This window comes from Sciurus vulgaris, assembly GCF_902686455.1.
Source record: "Sciurus vulgaris genome assembly, chromosome: 12".
NCBI classification, from domain to species: Eukaryota; Metazoa; Chordata; class Mammalia; order Rodentia; family Sciuridae; genus Sciurus; species Sciurus vulgaris.
The window spans coordinates 112,224,273-112,248,320 of NC_136473.1; the positions used below are offsets into that span (position 1 = coordinate 112,224,273).

Genomic DNA, 24,048 nt, shown 5'->3' on the forward strand with positions numbered 1-24,048 from the left:
GGCTTCACTTTTGGAAAGTCAACCCAATCATGAAATCTTCTAGTGGTGTGATTTGTTCCAGGGTTCTTTTGACACTTGAGAAGGGAAAAGCAAGCCCTTGTTCACAGTCTTTTATCATGAGTACTCTTATTAACAGTGTTAGTTTTCTTCTCCAGCTGTCCTTCACAGCGAGGTGATTTACTATACTCAGTGTGAAGCCAAAAGCTCGAAGGTGTCTACTTTCAACTCTGGAATTGGTGACAACCTTCTTATTTTCTGCCAAATGGTGAGGCCACACTTTTAACCCTGTGGCCACAAGTCTTCTTGAACAATGCCTGCCTGATTTGTGGCCTGTTCCTTCTGAGACTCAACCAGCCTCGTCAGGGGCGGGAAGTAGCTGGGGTATAAGGCAATGCTGATCCAGGAGATAAAGCCCTAGAAAAGGAGCCCAGCAAGCAGGTTCCAGGATGTGGCAGCAGGTGGAGGTTGCCGTGACCCACTGAGGGCCCCACTCTTTGGGAACGCTGCTTAGGCTGGTCTGGGAGTAGCATATTACTGCCCAAAAGGCTCTCGATTCTTGTTGGTAACAGTGGTGAATGTGCATTGTAGGAGCAGATGTTTACTCCAGTCTTTGCAGTCTGGCTTTGCACCTGTCTCGGAATGTGGAGCAGGAGTTTCTTCTCTGAGCCTGTGGTCACTGCTGCTTTTTTCCAGCACTAGATGGCATCTTAGGACCAGATTTTCTGGAGTCTGCAGCTGGTGTAGTAGCACTGGTTCAGCACTAGATGGCACTCTAAGCCCATGTTTGTTGAAAACCTACATTTGGTGCTTTTTCAGAATAGACTGAAGGTTAAAGTGATTCCATTTATTCATTTAGAATTTTTTTAAAGAAACAATTTCCAATTATAAAAAAGTGTGACTTTATTTTCAATGCAAAAATCAGAACACCTAATTTAAAAAGTTACAAGAGGAGCATTGCTAAACAATTAGGCAGCTTATTTGAAACCAAGATTTCCAGATAATTGTGATGCTCAGCCTAAGACTATAGACTCTTCTAATTTATTATTAATGTTTCAATGACATTTTTGTGTCACGGAATGTGCAATTTACTATCATACCCAGAAATTCATGTAAGTGGGGGGAATTAATGTGCCGTTAACTAGTTCTGTTAGACCCACAGGGTTGTGGCTCCACCCTCGATGGCTTGGATCTGGGTTCTCCTCACTCAATGAGTGATGAACTACCAGAGCAAAAGCAAGGGACTAAGAAGGCTCTACACCTCATGTACCCTGTGCTTCATAGTCAACGTCGTTATTTCCATTTTACTGAAAAGAAAATGAGACTTAAAATACGAAAGAGCATCTCCTTGCAGTTGGTGTCAGGACTGTTTATTCATTTCCAAAGACAGTTATTTTTTCTTTTTCTCTTATTGAAAATGGCACTCCATTGGTTCCACCTGGGGTGACTCAGCAGCGCAGACGGTCGGTGAATCCTCCTGGCTTCGCTCACACACAGTAGGCTCTTGAGCCTTGCCTGGTTGGGGGAAGCACAGTGCACCTGCGTGCAGCCCTCCTTGGCTGCCTGGTGACCTGGCCTCATGCAGGCAGGCTTGATTCTCAGAGTACTTTCACTCGTTACCTTATTTGATCCCTGCAATAATCCCAGGACATTGGCAGGAGGGCTACTATTTTTGCTGTTTTACAGATGAGAAAACTGAGGTTCAGGTGGACTGAGTGACTTTTTCAGGATAATACCAAATAAAAGGTAGAGGAGAAACTAAATCCAGGTGTCCAGCCCCACCAAGGCACCTTGCCTCTTTCTCAAACTCTGCTTTCCACACCACGCCCAAGTGACTGTGATGCTTTCCTCTTGGATGTTTATCCCGTCTTCTCCTTCTCTCCTCAAATTTTCTGAATCTGGGAAATGTGCTTTGAAAGCCAAACAGAAAGCACCTGGACCTAAATGTACAGGCCCGCGGGGAGGAAGGCTGGAGGCTGAGCTCCCCCTGCTGGGCACTCTGGGCAGGGCAGGTGCTCCGCACTGGATGTAGGGCAGAGGTAACCTTGGCAGTGAGCTAGGAAGCCAGTCCTGGGGGAATTCAATTCCCTCTTGCTCTCTGTAGCCCTACTGGAAAAAGTATTGTGAGGATATTGGTAATTGAGGTGGGATTATTAGAAATAATAAGAATCGTATTTGTAAAAACTGCATATTACTCGTATTGCAAAAGGATCCTGGGCTTTAGAGCCAGACACATCACGGGCATACTACCAACTCAGCTACTGATCCATGAGCTCTCTAGCCTCACTTCCCCTCCCGAGAAAATTCCAGTACGGCACGTGTGCCAGGTGGCTCCCACAGTGTGTGGAACACATGGACACTGAGTGGAGAAGAAACAAGGAAGGCCGAGGAGGGAAAGACACAGACCTAGAATGCTAGGTGTGGTGCCCACCTGTAATCCTAGCGACACAGAGGCTGAGGCAGGAGGAGTGCAAGTTCAAGGCCAACCTGGACCACTTACCCAGACTGTCCAAAAATAAAGATAGAAAAGGCCTGGGGATGTAGCTCAGTTATGAAGTGCCCAGGCTCAATCTGCAGCCCACTTCATGACATTAGATGTTTTATATAGTTAGTTCTGAATTTTTCACTTTTCCATTTTCAGACATATATTGATTACAGACATCAGTGAACTTGCCCTTGAAGACGATTGCCTACTTAACTCCATAAGCACCAAGGGCAAGACACCCCTCCCACAGAGGAGGGGCCTCTATGCCGAGTTCATGAGCCCCAAACAAAGCAGAGGGCAAGACCCCTCCTTTCCTGCTGCACCCTCTCCCCACACATGCTCAGGCAGGGCTGAGCGGAGGGGCAGCCCCTCTGAGCAGGTGTTTTGACGCAGACTCGGGTGCACAGTTGAAATAAGCAGAAGGAAGGGTCAAGAAATACACCTCAGCCTTCAAAGGCCTGGGAAAGGGATCAGTGATTTGTGGTCCGAAGGGGAATGTAACGTGGGTGAGACCAAAAGGACGTTTCAAAAGCCGCTCAGAGAAAGAGGCCATCAGGTGAATGACTGCATTTGTAACTTAGGGAAACTTCAGAACATCTGCCTGATGAAAGCCTGAAGACACCATCGTCACCTGATCAAAGTGGCCTACGATGTCATCACACACTTGTGGGCCATGACTGCACCTGTCAGACCACGGGCTTATCAAAAGGGAGCAGTGCTGGGTGACTGCCTTCTGCTAGAGCGTCCTTGCTGTCAGTGGAGAGAGACACGCTGGCCGGCACATGGCATCTGTGGATGATGGACGAACCAGCAGATTCTCAGGGGCCATCAAACGTTATCTTTGGGAGAAGAAATAAAAAACAAAGCGGAAATGACAGAGGGGAACTTGTCTCCTGGGAATGCTGAGCCCGTTGTGGACAGGGCTTTCTTGGCTGGTGCTATGCAGTATCTGCTGTGGCCAGCCAGAAGGGTGCAGGCGCCTAGCACACAGCAGCCTGTGGGGACGCTCTGGGGCTGAACACCCACCAGCCGCGGCGAGGACAGCAGCCCCCTCCCCCCTTCTTGCCTCCCTTACCTCTCCCAACCCTCTCCCAGGACTACCTTCTCTCCAGGAGATACCCACACACTCAAGAGCACAGATAACAGGAGTAAAACGATCTGGAAGAGGTACGTTGGGGGTATTTATCACCTCTGTGTTTCATGTACTTGATTTCGATTTAATTTTTGAGAATGGCTGTGTTTAACAACTGCTGGTCAAAATCCCTGGCAACCTAACAGTTGACCTTCGTGGAATAGTACGTGATCAGCACCCAACTCAAATAATCAGGTACTGGATATTTATTTAAAGAATGGGTCTGTTTGCTAGGCAAGGAAATGAGATGACTTATGTAGTAGTTCAAAACTGAAGACAGAAAATAATATGATTTAATTCCACTAAAGCCGTTAGGTGCGTGACAACCTAGAGGTGTTCCTTAAGATTGTCATTGTTTTCTTAGCTCTGTGTCATCACTGACCCCAGCCCTTCTGAACAGGTTTCTAAAAAGAAGTTTGTTGAGATATAATTCATGTACTGTTGTGCTAGTCGCTTCCTGTAGCTGTGGCAAATGCCTGAGCAGAACGGCTTAGGGAGGAAGGACTTGCTGGCTCCCAGTTTCAGAGGCTTCAGTTCACGGTGTGCTGGCTCCCCTGCTTTGGGTCTGGCAGGCCGGGAGGCGGGGCGAAGCCTGATGGCACAAGGGCGTGGTGGAGGTAAGCTGTTCAGCTCATGGCATCCAGGAAGGAGAGGGAGAGCGGGGAGGGAGGGGGGTGGGAGCAAGAGAGGTGGGCATGGGGCCAGGCAAGACAGAGTCCCCAGGGGCATGCCCTCAAGGACCTGCTCCCTTCCAGCAGCTCAGCTGACCATGGACTGACCCTCTGAATTATGGACCAAAAATGAACTTTTCCTCCTCTAATTGTTCTTGTTAGGCATTTTGGTCACAGCAATGAAAAGTCAACCAACAAAGAAACTGGTCCTGGCAAGTGGGGGTTGTGGCCCTCACTAACCTGACCGTGTGGTTCAGAAGCTTTGGGAGCTGATTGTGGGAGAAGTCTGAGTTTGGAGAAGGCGCTGAGTGTTGTAAGTGGAGCGGAACTGGCTGGCTAGCACATCTCAACCTAAACTGACGTGGAAGGAAGGACCTCGGCATATCAGCTTGTTGTTGCACCATGCTGATATGGAAAGTTAGTTTACACTCAACCACTGGGTGGTGACATAATGGTGTAGTTAGGTAAAATGTGCTCAGATTATTCTGCATTTGCCAGAAAACTTCTGGTAAATTATTACTAGCAATATTTTGGCCAAGGAGATGTGTCCACCAAGAGATCAGGCCAAACGTTTTCAGTTATCAGCTGCTGTGGTTTTTTCTTTCTTCCGTATGGTACATTAGTGCAAGAATCTAGTTTGTTCACCAGAACTCGGCTCTCTTATGCCATCCTGTAAGCAGAGGTGACTAAACGCTACTCCCCGAAGGGCTTCCACTCTGGCCATAACAGCCAGGGTCAGGAGCACCCGAGCTGACCACAGTGAGTGCACAGGCTCCCACAGGAGGTGAAGGACAGCAGAGAGGTGTACAGCCCTCGGTGCTGGTTGACCTGCCCACAGGCCCGGGAGAGTGGCAGAGAGAGAACTGTGATTCCTCGGGCTCCGCCTGGCCAGCCTCTTGCAGCTGTGCAGGCAGGCCTGTGCAACACAGTAGCTTTATGGTCCCAAAGACTCGGTCAGCTCAAATCCGGGCACATCGTTCCTTGGTAGCTGCATGACTTTGGGCAAACTGGTTTCCTAGCTGCACAGGGGGCAGTACCGATATACCACTGGGGGCTGTGCAAGGTCCAGCGCTGTGTCCACATCTCCTGACGACGCTGCCGTGGTGTGGACACTAGGGTAGCCCCAGCCCTTCACTCCTCCTGCCCATCGCTCTCTAAACGGTCCAGTCTCGCCCATGTGGTTTCTCATTTACACCTTCAGATGGTGACGAGATACGAACAGCTAGAGAAATGGTTGGCTTTTCCTCATTCTTCTTTTATGAAAACCCTGTCCTTTTGAGATTCACCTAAAATGCAGCTTCTCTTTATCATCATCATTATACATCTTGGCATTTTTTTTTTTTTAAATGTGAGGCATTAGAGGGATGCCTTTTATTTTTTTAATTTTAATTAAAAATCATAAATTTACATAGGGCAATGTTGTTTGATTCATTCTGTTATTTTTTTCCCTTCCCCCCTCCCCTCCCACCCCTCTTTTCCCTCTATACATTCCTTTCTTCCTCCATTCTTACCACCCTCCTTATCCCTAACCCTAAACCTAACCCTAACCCTAACACTAACCCCTCCTACCCCCCCATATGTCCTCATCCGCTTATCAGCGAGATCATTCGTCCTTTAGTTTTTTGAGATTGGCTTATCTCACTTAGCATGATATCCTCCAATTTCATCCATTTGCCTGCGAATGCCATAATTTTGTCATTCCTCATGGCGGAGTAATATTCCATTGTATATATATGGCACAGTTTCTTTATCCATTCATCAACTGAAGGGCATCTAGGTTGGTTCCATAGTCTGGCTATTGTGAATTGAGCAGCTATGAACATTGATGTGGCTGTATCTCTGTAGTATGCTGATTTTAAGTCCTTTGGGTATAGGCCAAGGAGTGGGATAGCTGGGTCAAATGGTGCATTTTATGGTCTATTTTACTGTCTATTTTAGGAAACAGTATTTTGATTTTCCAAGGAGAGGGTCAATCCTTAGGACCCTGGATTATGCAACGGATTTCATTTGAGTCCCAGTGAAGCCAGCCCGGTGCTCGGCACGTGGAGACTTAAAATGCTTAGGGATTCAAAGTGGAACGGGCTGGAGGCCCAGTTGCAGCGATTTGAAGTTTAGAAGGCAAGAGTTCAGCTTAGTTGTTCTGATTCTGAGCTATTCTTTTTTCCAGGGTTTGCTGGAGTTTGAAGACCCTTCCAGTCTTTTAATTGGAATATATCATATTGATAAAGAATAAAGTGTCACTAAAAATATTCATGCAATAATGTAGACACAGTCAGAAAAATTTTCCTTTCTTCTGAAAAATGTTTCATTTAAATAACTTGGTTGAGTATAGGGATTGGAGGGCAGCAGCCTGCACTGTAACTTTTCTGAGATCCCACCCAACGGAACTGCCATTCCGTCCCTCTTCCCGCCAGGGTTGCCGTGTGCCTGAGGGTGTAAAACTCAGAGGCGATGCAAGCCAGTTCCCTTACTTGCCAAAGCTAAACAATAACAAAGTAGGGCTACCAGGGAAATTCTAAGACAAATGCAAACAGGGTTTGGATTACCTGCTGTTTACATCCGTGTCACCGAGCCCCATGTCCTTCCTTGTCTCCCCAGTTTTTCAGTGAATGGATCTTTGTTCATGATCATGAACTGTTCTGACACGTTTTCCAGGAGGTGGGAGTCAGGGAGATTCAACCCGGCCCCCGGATGTCCCAGCCTTCCCGTGATGCTTCACTCAGCGTCACAACCAACTGGTCCCTACAGGAGCTTATGTCTTCCCTTGGCAGTGACCAGTAGGCGTCCTATTCTGCCAGCAGCTGGACTCTGTATCACATCCAAGTAAATATAATGAACGTATTAAGGAGCACATAATCCATTATAAATTTCTGAACTCAAAGAATAGCACTATAGCAATAGTAATGTCATGATATAATTTTCCTCTTAATTTTTGTAATGTTCCTCTCTCAAAATTTTCACCTTCAAGTCTCTAAAACTCCCAGAAATTTTATATCTGGATCATACTAACAGATTTACACTGAGCTGATTTTTTAATTCTCTGCTCTCAGATTTGAAAACCTTTTCTAATTTTAAAAGTAAAGCATTTCCATTCAAGTAAAATGAGTACTATTTATGTAACTTTTTCAAAATACAGTTTCTTTAAAACGTCAGACCCTGGTATGACAGATAGTAGCTGACTAGGCAGCGAGGTAGAGGTGGACGGATAGTTGAGGATTCGTGCCCACCCAACATCCCTGTGCGCATGTTCACGACGCACGCATGCCGTGGCTCCAGCTTGTCCCCTCCGAGGCCCAGGAGTTGCCCTGCAGCAGTTCTGAGGGGGGTTTCTTGAGGAGGTTGGCGGGGGGCTCCTTGTGGGGGTGCCACCTTGTTCTTGGCCTCTTTGTCTGGGATTCTAACTGGGCCCATGCCGTGTCATTTGCCTGCCTTCCACGTGCTTCCTGTGTTCGGTTCTCCTTTCCATTCTGTTGGTTTCTGTGATCCGGTTCCAGTGTTCTGACTGGCCTACCCAGTTACAAATCCTCTTGCTGCTTCCAGTCTGCTCAGTCTCTCTGGTGGGCTCCTACGAGACGCTGAATCTGTCAGTTGTAGAATGAACGCCCATTTGACGTTTTCAGATGAATCCAGCTCTCCATTGGAGCCATCTGTCTTTGCACTCACTCCTTCCATTTCTCCTCTGAATTTACATCAGCTGCTTAACGTCCTTGCTCCCAACTCCAACCAGGATTTTCCCCTGGTTTTCTCCTGTTGTTTATGTTTACTCTTGATCTTCAGTTAATTTTCTTAGTGGTCCATCTGTATATGTGCTGGGCATTGCATATAAAGGCATGGAGGAGCCTGAGCAGATGGCGTCTTTCCCCAGGGGGTCTCGCATTCTAGGCATGGGGAGGGGTTGATTTCAGTCCCTACAGGAACTGAGTCATTGCTGGGCTGTCGTTAGGGAGACCAGTCTACTTCTGGTTCGGTTGCCCTGACGATGATGCTTGTTGCTGCCCCTCCCTCTGGCAGGGTGCTGTCTCCCATGCCACAGGAAGCCATGAGCTCTCAGCCCTGCCCAGGCTCTGATGCCACAGCAGCCCTGGGAATGTGAAACTGGCTCCCTGGGTGAGGCTCCTTGGGACTCTCAGGTGCCACGCTAGCAGGTATCTCCAGGGGAAAAAAAGGTGATGATTTCTCTTCAGCTAAAAGGACCCTCCAACTCTGGAATCTTGGTTCTTGGCCCTGTTTTTGAGCTCTTCTTAGCCTTTGACGCTAAGACCTCTGTGAGGTGCCTGTGTCCTTCCCAGCTGCTGAAGTGGAACTGAACAACAGCTGCGCTTGGACATCCTACCTGGAAGCAGAAGTTCTTGCACTGACTTTTGAAGACAGTTACTAGACATTAACCCCTGTGAGTGACTTCTACGCCCCTGCACACGTATAGAATAGAATTTGTTAGAATATGTTTGTGGGCTTGGGAGGCGGAGGCAGGAGGAGTGTGAGTTCAAAGCCACCTCAGCAACTTAGTGAGGCCCTAAGCAATTCATCAAGACCCTGTCTCAAAATCTAGAAAAAGGACTGGGGAGTGGATCAGTGGTCAAGTGCCTCTGGGCACTTAAAACTTCCTAGTTTCCACACAGACTCAGGAAGGAGGAAGGAGGTTGGAAATTACCTGGCACACCGCTGGTGCTGCTCTCACCATGGTGTCTAAGAACTGGTTGCATATCTCTGGAACCTTTACACGATTTAAGGTGTACCTTTAACTTCTTTGCTCTTCTCTTGGTGCAGCATCCCTCCCCAGCTGACTCCAGCGGACGCTAGGCCACGCCTCAACTTCCTGTGCTGTCGGGCTGCAGGGGCCATCCAGGTGGAGACTTACATCTTGTTCAGCTTTCCCAGATGGACTCTCCAAATGAGCATCTTATCTCTGTGCCCTTGCTGGTGGCTGTGACCCCTAAAACACGTTCACTGCCACGCGGACATGGTCTTTCAGTTCCTGCTGATGCTGGGATTCACTTTGTCGACGGGCTGTTTGTTGGCGTGGTTTTCCTGCCCCTTCTCCACCCTTTCTAAGCCAGCTGCTGAAGTTCAGTGTGCTTCAAACTCGAGCCTCAGAAGTCACAGCTGAATGGCACATGGGCACAGCAGCAATCCTCAAGGTCCAGCCCACAGATGGCAGGTCCATGATGCCCTTCAGAGTCTGACGGGAGAACTAGCCTGTGTGCTAGTTCTTTATTTGCTGTGTTCAGCCTGTTGACGTTCACACTCCTGGCACAGAAGCAAGACGTGCAGGTGCCTTGGGACAAGCCTAAATGTGATGCCCAAGGGTGCTGTGGTCTCTGCGCTGTTTAGGTTGTAAGCTGAATTAGGGCTCTCTTCAGGAACAGCTCTTTGAAAAGATCGCTGCACAAACTGTGCTTGCTCTGCCTGGGCATTTGGCAGGCAGTTTCTGAACAATGGAGGAGGAGTGGCCTGTCACTTCAAGGAAAACAGCGGCAGCGTCTGCCATTGAAGATAGCATTAGAGCCTTAGAGTACGGGAAAACTTGAATATGCACCATAAGCTTGATAGTTTCCTAATACTTAACAGCCTTTCTGATGAGAAGTGTGATTCTCTGATATTGTGTAATGGTTGAAGGCCAAATTTGGAGAATCTGTGCAACTTGGGAAACTAATCCTTTTGAACCACCAATGCATGATGTTACAAAACAACTGAGACACGTGTACAAAAGGGCCAGTCAGAGCAACAGATTTCAGTGTAATAGACCAGAAAATAATTCATCAATACAGTTTTATTGCAGCTTACCAAGTTTTGTTTTAAAATCAAATGGGACTATCCACAATTACCTGCAGTGACAATTAACATATGATCCCTGTTCCCTTCACATCCAAGTGAGGTTGATTTTCCTTCATGAACTTCAATCAAAATAATGTAAGTAAAAAGACTAAATGCATAAACAGATGTTATAATCCAGCTGTCTTCTATCAAGCCAGACATTAGCTTTTAAAAATGCAAAACGATACCACTCTTTTCATCAAAACTTCCTTGTTCTGAACAGATAATTATTTAAAAAATATTTTATTTACATTAATGTGCATATTATTTTAAATGAACAAATACTGTAAATAAATATCTTAAAAATGTCTCAATTTCTAATTGAATAAATACCAATAGACTTAACTTACATAAAGAAGGGTTATTTTGAGGTCTTTGAGAATTTTAAGGGTTTAAATGGGGTTAAGAACCACTGATATTTAGAATAAGTGTAGAAATGTTGCTATTTACTAGTTTTTTTTAACTTCATTCCAGATAACTCATGTAATTGGTACACTTTATGAAATAAAAAGATAGTGGGTAATTTGTTTTGTAAAAAATATTACTCATTAGGGATAGCCTCTTAAGAATATGTTTAAATATTAATGGCAAATCAGTATATAACAAAACAAATCAAGCTGGAAATCATCTCTTAAATTTTAAAGGAAAAAGCTAAATAGAAAACATCCATTATTAAATTCCCAAAGGCAGAAACTTGGATTTACGTGGTTATAAAGGGAGAAATTTTGATGGGCCGTCTTTTATATAAAAGAAATCATTATATTGGTTGTTGTGGTGGTATGAACTGAGAAGGAATCAAACAACTTCTCATGGCCAGGCTCATCCTCTAGGGCACTACTACTCCCGGCTGGAATCTGTCCACTGTTCTCATCTGAAGTGTGAAACTCTTGCAAGCCAGACATTTACCAGAACCGTGCCGAGGGCTGGAGCCAGACTGGAGCTCAAAGGGGCCCTTTCCCACTGATCCACCATCTGACCATCCAGTCTTGCTTTTGCTTCAGGTGCTTTGGGTTTGGTGTTTCCCTGTGTGAATTCCTTGGTATTTTATTCTAGTAGTTTCGAAGCGGCTGATATTACAGTAAAGTCTTTGATTTATTTTGAGTTGATTTTTGCACAGGGCAAGAGAGAGAAGGATACAGTTTATCTTCTACACAGGACACACAGCTCCCCCCAGCACCACTTGTCAGAGAGACTGTCCTTTCCCCAATGTATATTTTTGGAACCTCTCTCAAGAATCACTTGGCTAAAGATGTGTGGATTTATTTCTGGGTCCTGTGTTCTGTTCCCTTTGCTTATGTGTCTGTTTTTGTGGCAATACCATGTCATTTTTGTTACTATGGCCCTGTATGTCTTGAAATCAGGTATTGTGATGCCTCTAACTTTGTTCTTTTTGCTCAAGGTTGTTTTGGCTACTTGGGGCCTTTTGTGGTTCTATATTAATGTCATTTTTTCCCTAATTTTGTGAAGAATGTCATTAATACTTCAATGGGTAACACTGAATCTGTAGATTGCCTTAGGTACTGAGGTCATTTTAGCAATATTAATTTGCCTATCTGTGAACTGCACTGAAAGTCCCTCAGGACCAAACATTCCCAAGGAGACTCATAAAAACGGGAGCAAAATCTTGGCCGGGTAGCAAACGCAGCTCGCTGAGCAGCACTACTCCTGCTGTTTGAGTCCTGAGCCATGGAGTAACGGGACCTGCCGCCGGCCTCAAGTCTTCCACCGTCAATCTTCCCCTTTCAGATCTTGAAACCTCGTTTCATGCTCTCCTTTCTTTGAGGGTTTCCGCTAAGTACTTTGCTAACAGGTTTTAATGTTCGTTCTTTGTCCTGTACTCTTGGCGATTTAACAACATACACCCCAAAGGCACATCCCGGGACCTGCCTCCTCCAGGCACACTCGCCCTGCCTGTAGTTACCACCCCGTTAATCCATATCCACAGGATTAACCCACTGATTAGGTCACATCGCCACTGATCTAATCGCCTCACATCGGAACATTCCTGCATCATCTGACACTGACACCCTCCGGCCTGCCAAGCCGCGCGGTCAGCCGACTGCCCCGTCCAGAAGGGCCGCCGGGCGGGAGCGGGCCCTCGTGGGTTGGAGGGCTGTCAGGCCTGGTCCGAAGCTCTGTGCAGCCCGCCATGCAGGTGGCAGGCCTGAGGCGCTGCCAGCCAAGGTGTGCCAACCTGTCACCCTTCAGTGGCCAGGGCGCCGTGTGGACGCCTGCCGCTGAAGCCCGCTCCACAGTAGCCCCGGAAACTTGGAGCGCAGACCAAGGCCCTCAACCTCCCACTTCCTGACCTGCCAGGAGAAATTGAAAGTGCGGTAGAGCTAAATGGAGTTGGGACTCCAGAGTGGACTAATAGCGTTAGCGCTTGCAACCCTGGTTAGCATGGTTTGGACCAATAGCGTTAGCGCTTGCAACCCTAATTAGCGTAAGTTTGGACCAATAGTGTTAGCGAGCTTGCAACCCTAATTAGCATAAGCTGGGACCAATAGCGTTAGTGCGCTCGTAACCCTAATTAGCATAAGTTTGGACCAATAGCGTTGGTACTTCTTTCAGACCCTAATTAGCATAAGTTTAGACCAATAGCAGTGAGCCAAGTACTATATAAACCCCTAGTCGCGCGCTCTCTCTGCTGAGGGTCTAGTGGTGAGAGTCGAGTTCACGCTGCTTTGGTTCTGTTGTTTTTGTCTCCTGGTAAATTCACTGATTTAAGAACTTACTCGTCTTAGAATCTGCAATAAAACAAGTGGAGGGTGAGTGTTGGGTTCTGCTTCGTGGCTTTGAGAACGGTAATGCTTTTTAGTTGGGATTCCCATAGCTTGCGTAGACCCCACCTGCCAGCTAAAGTGGTGAATTTTCATCTGAAAACTCCGGTTTTAATCTGTGAGTTGTTGGGGGACACTTTCTATCTAAACGGTAATAATTACCAACTTCTCAGATCTACTTGGTTTGCCTTGGTGTGTATGTATAAAACTTGAACTTGAAAGGAGGTTTATTAGAGTTAAGAAAACCACAAGCCCCAAGGAAAGTCCACTCGCAGTTGGTTTCTTCAGACACGATTGAGTCTGGGACTTGAAGTTCTTGGTGTGGGAGTGTAGGGTATTTTGGTAGCCACGACAATGCATATTAAGACAGCCCCATTAGTTGTGAGTGGTCAGCTCACAATGGTGCACAACCACCTTTTCATAAAATAATAATCTTGATGAAGGATATTTGTCCTGTAATTTCCCAGTGGAAACTGCTGGCTTCCTCCCCTCAGCTTCTACGCAGAGCAGTCCGTGTTTGGAGATGCCTCTCTAGAGATTTGGCTCTATCACGGAATGTGAGGCCGTGTGCAGGGGCTTGCGAAGAACCTGTGACTCTGACTCGGATACGGGATTAGCATCTTTGCTGAAGCGATGTGGTTCTTGCATTCAGACACAAAACAGGCAAAACCCAACTTCTATAATTTTATAATACAAGTTTGAAATTAAGCCCAATGTTAAGATTTTTGCATATCAACTTCCTTGATTGAATTCTCAAGTTGATTTTTCCCCAATTTTCTGGATTTGGCTTCTAGAGAATTACTTCAGTTAAAGATACCTAGAACAGAAACGAGTTTATGGGTGTGAAAGGGTGGACTACAATGTAGAGGGGGAAGGACTGTCTGGAGAGTCGCTACTACTACAGGGAGCCTGATTTTTGGGTGTAGTATGTAGGCTGTAGCAGAATCCCAGTGGTTATATGATGAATGAATTTGACCGGGAAAAACTACATCAACAGATGAGCGGTGGGGGAGAAAATAAGTTTTAGGTTTCTTTTTACATCTGGTCACCAGGGAGTTTTAAGTGTGGGTGTAGGTGAAGATGCTGTGGTAGCAGACGACTAATATTTTCTCCTCATTCAGCCTCACCATGTCCACTTCTATATCCAGCAGAAACCAGGAAAAACATGGACAGTAGATGATAATATAGACAAATAACTCGTCTGTGAAGGGGGGCAGTTGAGAGTTGTTTGAGATACAGTAATGTTGTGGTTGGATCCCCGAGTGTCCCTCAAAAGCTCATTGATGAAGGCTGGCTTCTCCATGTGGTAATATTCAGAGGAGGGCTTTTGGAAGTGACTGGGTCATGAGAGCTCTGACCTCATCAGTGGATTCATCCATCAGTGGATTTATAACTTGATAGCATTCTGGGGAGTTGGTGGAAACTGTAGGTGAGGCCTGTTCAATGGAAGCAGGTCACTGGGCGTCTTCCCTGAAATGGTATATCTTGTATCCAGCCCAGGCAAGTGTGAGCATTGACTGAGGGGCTATAACTCTGTATGATTCAGGATAGACTACTTGTAAACTCAACCTAAACTTTTCACTTGTACAGATCACTTAAGACCTTAGTAAGTATCCTCTTTATCCTGTAGGAAGTAGATGGTCAGTTAGCCAATGCCATGAGTCTGCATGAATGATAGCTGCCGTGACCTTACTGTCCATTACAGTGATCTGACCTTTGGAAGTTGAGTGCTGCCACTTGGCCTCTGCTGCAGTGGGGTCAGTGACACTCACTGCGTTTAGGTTTCCCATTTGGTGACTGAGTTCCCACACCTCCCTCTGGCCTACTTGGAAGAGTGATCACGGAACTCTTAAAAGATGTTGGAGCCTGCTTCACAAATTTATTTCCCATGTAATGATGAAAGACAGTCTTCTGGAACCCTCAATATGGGCAAGTGGGTCGTAAATGACAAATCTACCCTAACTTTCCAGTCTCTCGAAGCCTTTGACTCTGTTTCTGTACTTAAGCCAAAGCAGGTAGGGCAAGATGGGTTCCCCAAATTGCATTTCTAATGATTTCCCAGGTATTTATGATGCTTCTAGTAAGTGATTACACATAGAACCATAGCTCAAGATCCTAAATATTTTTCATTGCCTCCCAATTCATAATGGAATTGTATCTCATTCTGTTCTGAGCTCACACACACATGCACAAAGAGCTTGCTAATCTGTGTTGAACGAAGAAAGCTGGAAATGTGAGAAAGGGTTCTCAAAATGTTAATCTATAGTGTACAGTGTTTTGTTGGATTATCACCGTGGGTGCTCTTGCTTGACACCCTGGATTTAATGCATTCATTCCTGCACATGGAAAAGGCCCTGATGTTTAGTTGGTTGTCTTGTAAAACTTGGATCCAATATCTTACGTTCCCGGGCACGATGTGGAAGAATACATCTAAAAGCCTAGGGAAATAAGATCTATTATTTGCGCACTTGGCTTACCTTGACTGTGGTTTCGGGGAGAGCCCAGAGTATGCTCTCCTCATTAAGATGTTGATGATGCGTCAGTGAGGGGAACACGAGCATCCCTGTGGGATTGTATATGGTGTTTTTTTCTAGGGAGGACAACTGGAAAGGGCACCATTGAACTTGGGTCCCTCATTTCAGGATGATGGTATCCCAGAACTGTGGAGGCTGGGTGCTAGTACTTAATCACGGGAGAGAAGGTTGGTACAATCGTGGTAACGGGCAGCAAGAGAGGAGTGGCATGCATAGTGTGCTGACCAGTTAGGATCTGTGTCACTAGGTAATGAAGCCATGATTGTGGGTGTCCCGAGCAGCGTGGTGCCTATAGCTCCAGTGGCTGCTAGAAGACGTGAAACAAATTACAAGCGACTCACGGATGGCTCTCAACACAGGAGAATTTTATTGATTGCAGATCACACACAGGTCCTGGTCACGAAGCTGGGGAGAACGCTGGCGTCTGTGCTGTGCTCCAGAAGGTCAGACGCAACAGGTGTCAGTCAGTGTACGTTCTCTCTAAGCTCTCGCTGCTCAGGCCTTTTATCCTATTACAAGTCGTGGCCTAATGCCTTAGTCATGTCAACAGGTGTCAGAACATCCAAGTAAATATTTTTCTCATTTTTACATTAAGTTCTTATGGTTTTCCTTCAAAACAAACTGCAAAACAAGTCTGTAAACATTTTACTAATTTCACACTAGTCACTTTCTGACATCACGGGTATCTTATCACTGTGCGCCTTAAATGTTTTGGTTTTTACTGTTATTTACTTTTTATGTATTTTACTTAGTCACTTCAAAACATCATTTCACTGCAAAACAACCTTTCACTTCAAAACATTAATTCAGTATGGCTTCACTTATGTTCTATACAGTGGACTTATTAGAATGTTACTAAATTTAAACAAGTGGAAAGTCTCTTGAGCTGATGAACAGAAATCTGGTGAGCAGAAATATGGTTTCGAGTTCCACAGCATATAACCATGATCCCTCGCCCATTTCTTTCATCTGTGCAATCCAGAGATTGATGTTAAAGTCCTCGGATTGAAAGAGACCACATCTTCTTGAGGAAGGACCTTACAACCCTGCTACAGATATGTAATGTAAACCTTCCTCTTTTAAGTTTTTTCTAAAGGGACTTGTGGCCTTTTGTTAGGGTGATTGCTCCTGGGATTATTGAGTTAATTCTAATCCCTTGGGCTTTAAAATGTCATCAGGTCCTCTGATGTCAGCATGGAGGCTTCCAGAGGTCAGGTGGTAGAAAGAATGGATGAATCTCTTTCATCTTGGGTCTCCCTCACCTAGTCTATGATTATTTTCATCCATCTTGTGAATTCCTGGTTGGAATGGAGTTGTGTGGAAGTGGACAGATCTCTACACTGGACCCTGTTGTGGAGTGAGGACTTTCATGGTGGGAAGGGCAAGAGGCTGCCACTGCCTCTGATAAGCATAAACCAATGCAGCATTGCCTCCTCACGGGTCAGTGCCACTGCCCAGGTTTGAAACATGTGGCCTAGTGATGACCGACTCATCCCCATTGGATGTGCCTGTTTGGTTAGTGCAAAAGCCAGGTGGATCTTGGAGAATGATTGAGTTGTTGTTACCTTTATCAAATAGTGACCAGTGGCAGCTGCTTTTTTAGATGTGAATGTAGTCAGAGGCTGAGAGCTCTATACCTTGAATAAGAGAGAGCAGCTCCTGGAACCTTTTATACTATTTTTCATCTTGCAACCCCCCCACTCCCCTCCCCCCTGGCAATAGGCAAGAGCAATCAGAACTCACCTGCTTTGCCTTGTAGGTGAGAACATCTTCATGATTCTCCTGCAGGGCTTTGCCACTCTCCTCCTCTTTGTCCTGATACATTCTGCATGGAATTTTCAGTGTGGACATTGAACTCAGTGTAGTGCTGACCTCTGCATTGATTGCCCCTGGTGAATGGGAAGTAGTATGTACCCTCAATGCTTTAGTGAGACTTGGGTGCCAACTGGTGAGAGATGAACCCATGAAATATTGGAGAAGGTTTGGGAACCAGGGCCAGGTGTGTCAGGATGTCCTTTCTAAAGTGAAAGAGAAGTTGCTGCATCTGCTCTTACCTACAGCTAAGAGGCACAGGCTATGGGGAAGTGCCATCGTTTGATTTTGCAGGCAACGTGCATGCGCCACGTGTTGGGATGCTTTTGTGATCTTGCTTTCCAAGTCAGGCATGTGGTTTGAGTTAAGCCTGGGACACAGGGAGGTTCAGCAGCAGGACAAGACTGGTGTTTTCCTCTCAAACTCTCAGGCCAGCAAAGTGAGAGTTGCTTGAAGTGTAGAATGGGTGCTGTTTGTTCAGGGAACTTCCTGGGGTGAGTGCATCCAGGGGCTACGGTAGTTCACCTTCCAACATGTCTGTTGATGTCTTCCTTTCATCCCTGTGGGTGCTGCTCTTTACACCAAGACTTGGGGCTGTGTCCCCTCCCCTGGAATCGGGCAATAGGAGCTGGCCTTGAGATTTGTTTTTCCAATTGATGTGTCAAAGTGATGTTCTGGGGCTTCCAAGACCACAGGCAGCTTCAGGTTTCCTCCCTGGAGGCTGGCTGTCACAGCGTAGAGAAGTTGGCCTAGGCTGCTGAATGGTAGAGACCATGGGAGAGAGGGGAGGGCATGCGAGGAGCCCCAGGGTGCCAGGCCTATGTTGAAGCTTTCTGGATCTTCCATCCCAGCAAGCCACAGTGAGTGTGGTCCGTGACCTTAACTGATGCCACGTGAAGAGCCTGCCTGAATTCCTGTCCCAGAGCCTTGCAAGGATGATGAACCATTGTCGTTTTAAGCCATTAAGTTTGGGGTGCTTTGTTACTGAGGCACAGCTAGACACAGAGTGGCCTCACAGCATTCCACACTGAGCAACTTGGGATCCTCAGGCCACGCAACAACTAGCAGGCAGAGAAGAAGCAGACTGTTGGCTGGAAGGACTGCTCCTGGTTACCTGGGGGAAACGGAGTTGCTGCTCCAGAGTAAAGACATAGGGCTGTGTCCAGAATCCACGGTTTCCCGAATGAAAATGATGTGTGCTGAATGAAAAGCAAAACTGGTGATCGTTGCAATTTTTATTAGAATCACATTTGGTAATCTGTTGAATATTCGTGTACTGAATATTGAAGTGAGGCCGATTATTTTTAGAGCCTTTGAATACCTTTTTATAGAAATGCAGAAATACTATACACACATGACAGAACTGTATATTGAATACCTGCAGGAGAGATCTGAAGTGTCTGGGTAGCTGAGCTATCTTGCTTATTCTAGAACAGACTCGTGTTGGTGTTGGGAAACTGAATAAATGCATTCCGTTTGGGGTTAGAAACTACATTAAAAGTTATGTATTTAGTCACAGTCATGTAACTAGTGAAATAAGAGGAAGAGAAAGTGGGGGAGTTGTAAATTGGGAGATTTGATGGGCGCGGTGGGTGAAGGCAAGAAGCGAGAGCGACAAAGATAAAGTAGCGTAGTTCTGGTTGAGATTAGAGCCGAGGGGCCCCAGCCCAACTCCAGGGTTGAGCCCCGTGGAGCCTTCTAGCTGCTTTCTGCCTGTGTCATTCCATTCTCTTTTAACCCAAAGTCATTTTCCCAAAATACCTCTGGTTATGTCATTACCCTGCCCCAAACCTTTAGCAGTACCCTGTTGCCCAGATCAAAAAGTCCAAACCTCCATCCATTCCCTCCCAGGTTGGCTCAGCCTCGCCTGGCCTCCCAGCCTGGTGTACTGACCCTCCAGAGCAGGCCTGTGCTTCAAGTGCCTGCTTCAAGTATCCTCAGAGATGATGGATTCAAAGCATGGTTCTAACTAGGGTTTGGAATGAATGTGAAATCTTGTCACTACTCTAAAAAAAAAATCGTCATTTGCACAGTGAGGAGTCCTTAAAATGCTGTAAGGGCAGGAGCTCCTTCTGTCTCATTTTCTTTTACAGTGTCATGGCCTAGCCATGGTAGATGCTCAAAAAACATTTATTGAACAAACAACGGAGCATCTTAGAAATATGCTTCTTTGACTTCTAGGGAGTGATAAGAAAGTGAAAAGTGGCCCATTGGTGACCAGCTCTTGGAAGTGATCTCTTGCTGCCCTGTCCTGCCCTACACGGAACTTGGGAGATGCAGAAGCTTAGCTGAATTTAGGCTGATCTTGTGCATATGATTGGATGTTGTGAAAGAACCACACGTCTCAGGGGCTGACTCAAAAGATGTCCTCTCTCCTCTTTCAACTGCAGTTTTTAGGTAGTCACAGGCGTTTGTGTGAATTTTTGCCATTTTCATGAATATTCTTTGCTAGTTTCTGTGTTTTGGGCCATCTGGCTGGTTTTGTAAGGTTGGTTGTTACTGTAGCACACTGATTTACTTGACCATTAGGTGATTCATTGACATGGGAATCATGAGAAAACAGCTTTGGTAACAAATCAGCTGCCCGGGTTAGTGCAGCATAGGTGAATAATGAGCTTGTTTTAAGGTTTCTGTGAAATAGAATTTTTCTGCAATCAGATTTGCCATGTGTTCCCACGATTTGGATTTCAGAGTACAGATAATCTGATGTGTGAAGAGTCTCTGGCAGTTCCAAACCTGCTCTTTTTTTTTTGGTGGTACTGGGGATCAAACCCAGGGAGGGCCTCATGCCTGCTAGGCAAGCACTCTACCACTGAGCTACTAAACCTGTTCTCGATTTTGATCTTCAAGAAAAAAAATTCAGTTGAGATAAACTCTTATCTAAAAGTTTCTCAACTCAATCTGAATTTTTTCTGAATAATTTTATCTACTCATTGTTTTTCTCTGAGCTCAGACTTTCAAATGATTACACTGTTGCTTCATATCCTCACTTGTTTCTTTTTTTTAAACAATCTCAAATTTTATTTATTTTTGCTTCTCCCAGCATTATTTTTTAAAGATTTTTAAAGATTTGTCCTAATTTGTTGTATGTGACAGCAGAATTATTTGTTTCTTAGTGGACATTTTGTTGCCTGCTTTGCTTGGCTTATTTTCAGTTGCTGGGTGTCAGAAGCAGCACTGAAGTTACAGGCACCCTTCATGAGGCTGGTGCTGTTGACTCAGTGAATGTGACTTCTGTGATATCAAGTATCAACAGCCACTCTCTTTGAAACCTGCTCTGATTTCGCAGTAACAAAAATGTAAAGCACATAGTGTTACCACTTGAAGAAACTGACTTAGATTCACTCTAGTTAAATTTCTGGGACTGGAGTGTAGCTCAGCACAGCTTCCTGGCTTGTTCTGGGCTCTGGATTCAGTGCCCAGCACCACCCCCTCTCCACACCCTCCAAAAAATTCTTCCTGTTTTCCCTGGTTGTTTCTCTTCTGTCTGTTGTCAGCCTGTATGTCATTTGCAAAGGGTAATTTATTCAGCTTTGGGGAAGAAAATTCAGTATCTGGAAAGAATTCTATAGGCAAAGAACGAAGTCAAGAGAAATGGCTTGCACACTGGTGCTGTCTCTGCGTCTCCCAGAGGAAGGTTTCCCAGGCTCTGGCTCTTTGTGAGAGTTGCAAAGCAAATGTTGCCTTTTTTCTTAGTGTAGAGCAGATTATTTGGAGACATCCTCAATTAAAAAAAAAAAAAAAAACTTGTAGTTATTGTGAATGGGGTAGTTTTTCTAATTTTTCTTTCAGTAGATTTGTCACTGAGTTGGGAATCAATCTAACAAAAGAGGTGAAAGCCCTCTACAATGAAAACTACAGAACACTAAAGAAAGAATTTAAAGTAGACCTTAGAAGATCTAAAGACCTCCCTTGTTCCTGGATAGGCAGAATTAATATTGTCAAAATGGCCATACTGCCAAAAGTGTTATATAGATTTAATGCAATTCCGATTAAAATCCCAGTGACATTCTTCATAGAACTAGAAAAAGCAATCATGAAATTTTTTTGGAAAAATAAAAAACCCAGAATAGTTAAAGCAATCCTTAGCAAGTAAAATGAAGCAGGAGGCATTACAATATCAAATCTTAAACTATACTGCAGAGCCATTATAACAAAAACTGCATGATATTGACACCAAAATAGACAGGTAGACCAATGGTACAGAATAGAGGACACAGACAAACCCACATAAATATAGTTCTCTCATACTAGATGGAAAGTGCCAAAAATATTCACTGGGGAAAAGATGGTCTATTCAATAAATGGTGCTGGGAAAATTGGAAATCCACATGTAACAAAATGAAATTAAACCCCTATCTCTCATCCTGCATGAAACTCAACTCAAAGTGGATCACAGACTTAGGCACTAGAACAGAAACCCTGTACCTAATAGAAGAAAAATAGGCCCAAATCTTCACCATGTCAACTTAGAACCTGACTTCCTTACAAGACTCCTAAAGTGAAAGAAGTAAAATCAGGAATCATTAAAGGGAATGGATTCAAACTAAAATGCTTCTTCTCAGCAATGAAACAATCAATAATGTGAAGAGAGAGTGGATAGAATGGGAGAAAATCTTTACTACATGCACCTCAGAGAGGGCATTAATCTCCAGGATATATAAAGAACTCAAAAAACTTAATCCCCCAAAAAACAAATAACCCAATCAGTAAATGGGCTAAGGCACTGAACAAACACTTCACGGAAGAAGAAATACAGTCATTCAATGAGTATAAGAAAAAATATTCACCATCTTCAGGAATTAGAGAAATGCAGATCATAACTACTCTAAGATTTCATCTCACCCCAGTCAGAATGGCAATAATCAAGAATACAGACGACAACGTTGGCGAGGATGTGGGGAAAAAGTTATGCTCATGCATTGCTGGTGGGAATGCAAATTGGTGCAACCACTATGGAAAGCAATATGGAGATTCCTCAGAAAATTTGGAATAGAACCACCATTTGACCCAGCTATCCTACTTCTCACTTTATACCCAAAGGTCTTAAAATCAGCATACTACAGTGACGCAACCACATCAATGTTTATAGCAGCTCCATTCATAATAGCTAAACTATGGAACCAACCCACACTTCCTACAGATGAATGGATAAAAAAAGTGTAGTGTATATATATGTATATATATATGTACAATGGAATATTACTCAGCCTTAAGAATGAAATTATGATTTTTTGCCAGTAAATAGATGGAGCTGGAGAATATGCTAAGCAAAATAAGCCAATCCCCCAAAACCAGAGCCAAATGTTTTCTCTGATCTTCGGATGCTAATTCACAATGGTGGGGGGCTTGAGAAGAATAGAGTTACTTTAGGTAGAGAGGATTGAAGGGAGTGGAGGGGGTATGGGGATAGGAAGGATAGTAGAATGAAACATGATTACCCTATGTACATATATAACTATATGACCAGTGAGATTCTACATCATGTATAACAAGAAGAATGAGAAATTATATTCCATTGTATATGATGTATCAGAGTACATTCTATTGTCATGTAATTAAATTTAAAGAATTTTAAAAAAAACTTGTGCCTTGGGATGCTAAGTAGTTACCCTGATATATTTTGTATAGTGGTGTGTATTGTTTTAGACTCTTTTTAACATCTCAAAAATCCAGAGGCCCCTTTGCACTCCCATATTTTTGTTACGATGCCCTGCTAGCTTCAGAGGATTCATATTTTCGAGTGAACCTCCTTAAATCTTAGGACTGCATGTGCAATCTCTCAGTGCCAGTTTTTTTTTTTAATGGATACACAATAATAGAAAATTCTGAGCCAAGTGATTCTGATAAAAAGGAAGAAAATGGCAAAAAAAAAAAGGTAAAAAGAAAAAAAATACAGGGTTTGGGTTATGGTGGAAAGAGCATTGTTAGAAGGGTAATTTAAGGAACCAAATGCCACTAGGGATTTGGGTCTGTGTGGTCTGTCTCACTAGTTATAAGATCTTGGACAAGCTAACTTCTGTCAAACTTTGTGTTCTCTGTGAAATGAGGATGGTGACATCTATCTCCCAGGTCGTGGGATTTAATTAGGTGATGTGTTTGCACTTAGCACCTGGTGCAGTGTCTGACCGGAGTCAGCCTGAGCAGTGTCCCCCGCTGTCCACCCTGTCCACTTGTCTTCCGGGTAATCCCATCTTTAGAAAACTCTCCCCAACACTGTACCTCCTCTCTGCTCCCAGGCAGAGGGCAGTGGTTTGCCTCTTGATCCTTCCCCAGTGACTGCTTACCTCTTTTAGTGTCTGTGGTTGCTCCCTTGCCTGCTGTTCTGGACTCAGAGGTCTGAAGCTCTCTCTGTCCCAAGGCCTAGCACAGTTCACAGCACATCCTGGCACACAAGGCAAGCTAACTCTTTGCTTTTTGAGCTGGTTCTCTGCAAATGCATGAAACATGGCTCTCCTTTCACAACAGGTATCCCAGCACTTGGGAAACGAGGTAAGAGAGCCCTGGAAAGCCCAATCCTACAAAATGTGAGGTGAATAGTCATCTTACAAGTAGATGGTTTACTTTTAAAAAAGATGCACTGTGTGTTCCTTTTCATAGCAAGTTCCCTTAAAATTTGGACTCATTTACAAATATTTAATTTTAGGGTATATATAGTACTGGGAAATGCATTGGGGACTTAATTGATGATGGTTTGAAAAATTTTTAGACAGTTCTGTTATCTCCAAAGAACAATATCTGTCACCAACCTGTTTTTGTCAGTATTTCCACATTTCTCTCACTCTGTAACTTTTCCAGTACCATTTCTAATACAAGATCAAAA

General features: G+C 44.7%; 1 long non-coding RNA gene across 4 annotated transcripts in view; it reads left to right on the top strand.

Annotated features, from left to right (window-relative positions):
• LOC306642298 overlaps positions 1-24,048 on the top strand; it is a 63,342-nt gene that overhangs the window by 5,743 nt on the left and 33,551 nt on the right. For 2 of the 4 annotated variants that reach the window (XR_013758472.1, XR_013758473.1), the window contains exon 1: positions 12,807-12,867. The exons of the other annotated variants lie outside the window; for them this stretch is intronic. This is a non-coding gene — a long non-coding RNA (uncharacterized lncRNA). Of the gene's footprint in view, positions 1-12,806; positions 12,868-24,048 lie in introns of those variants that run through there. 4 annotated transcript variants of the gene reach the window in all.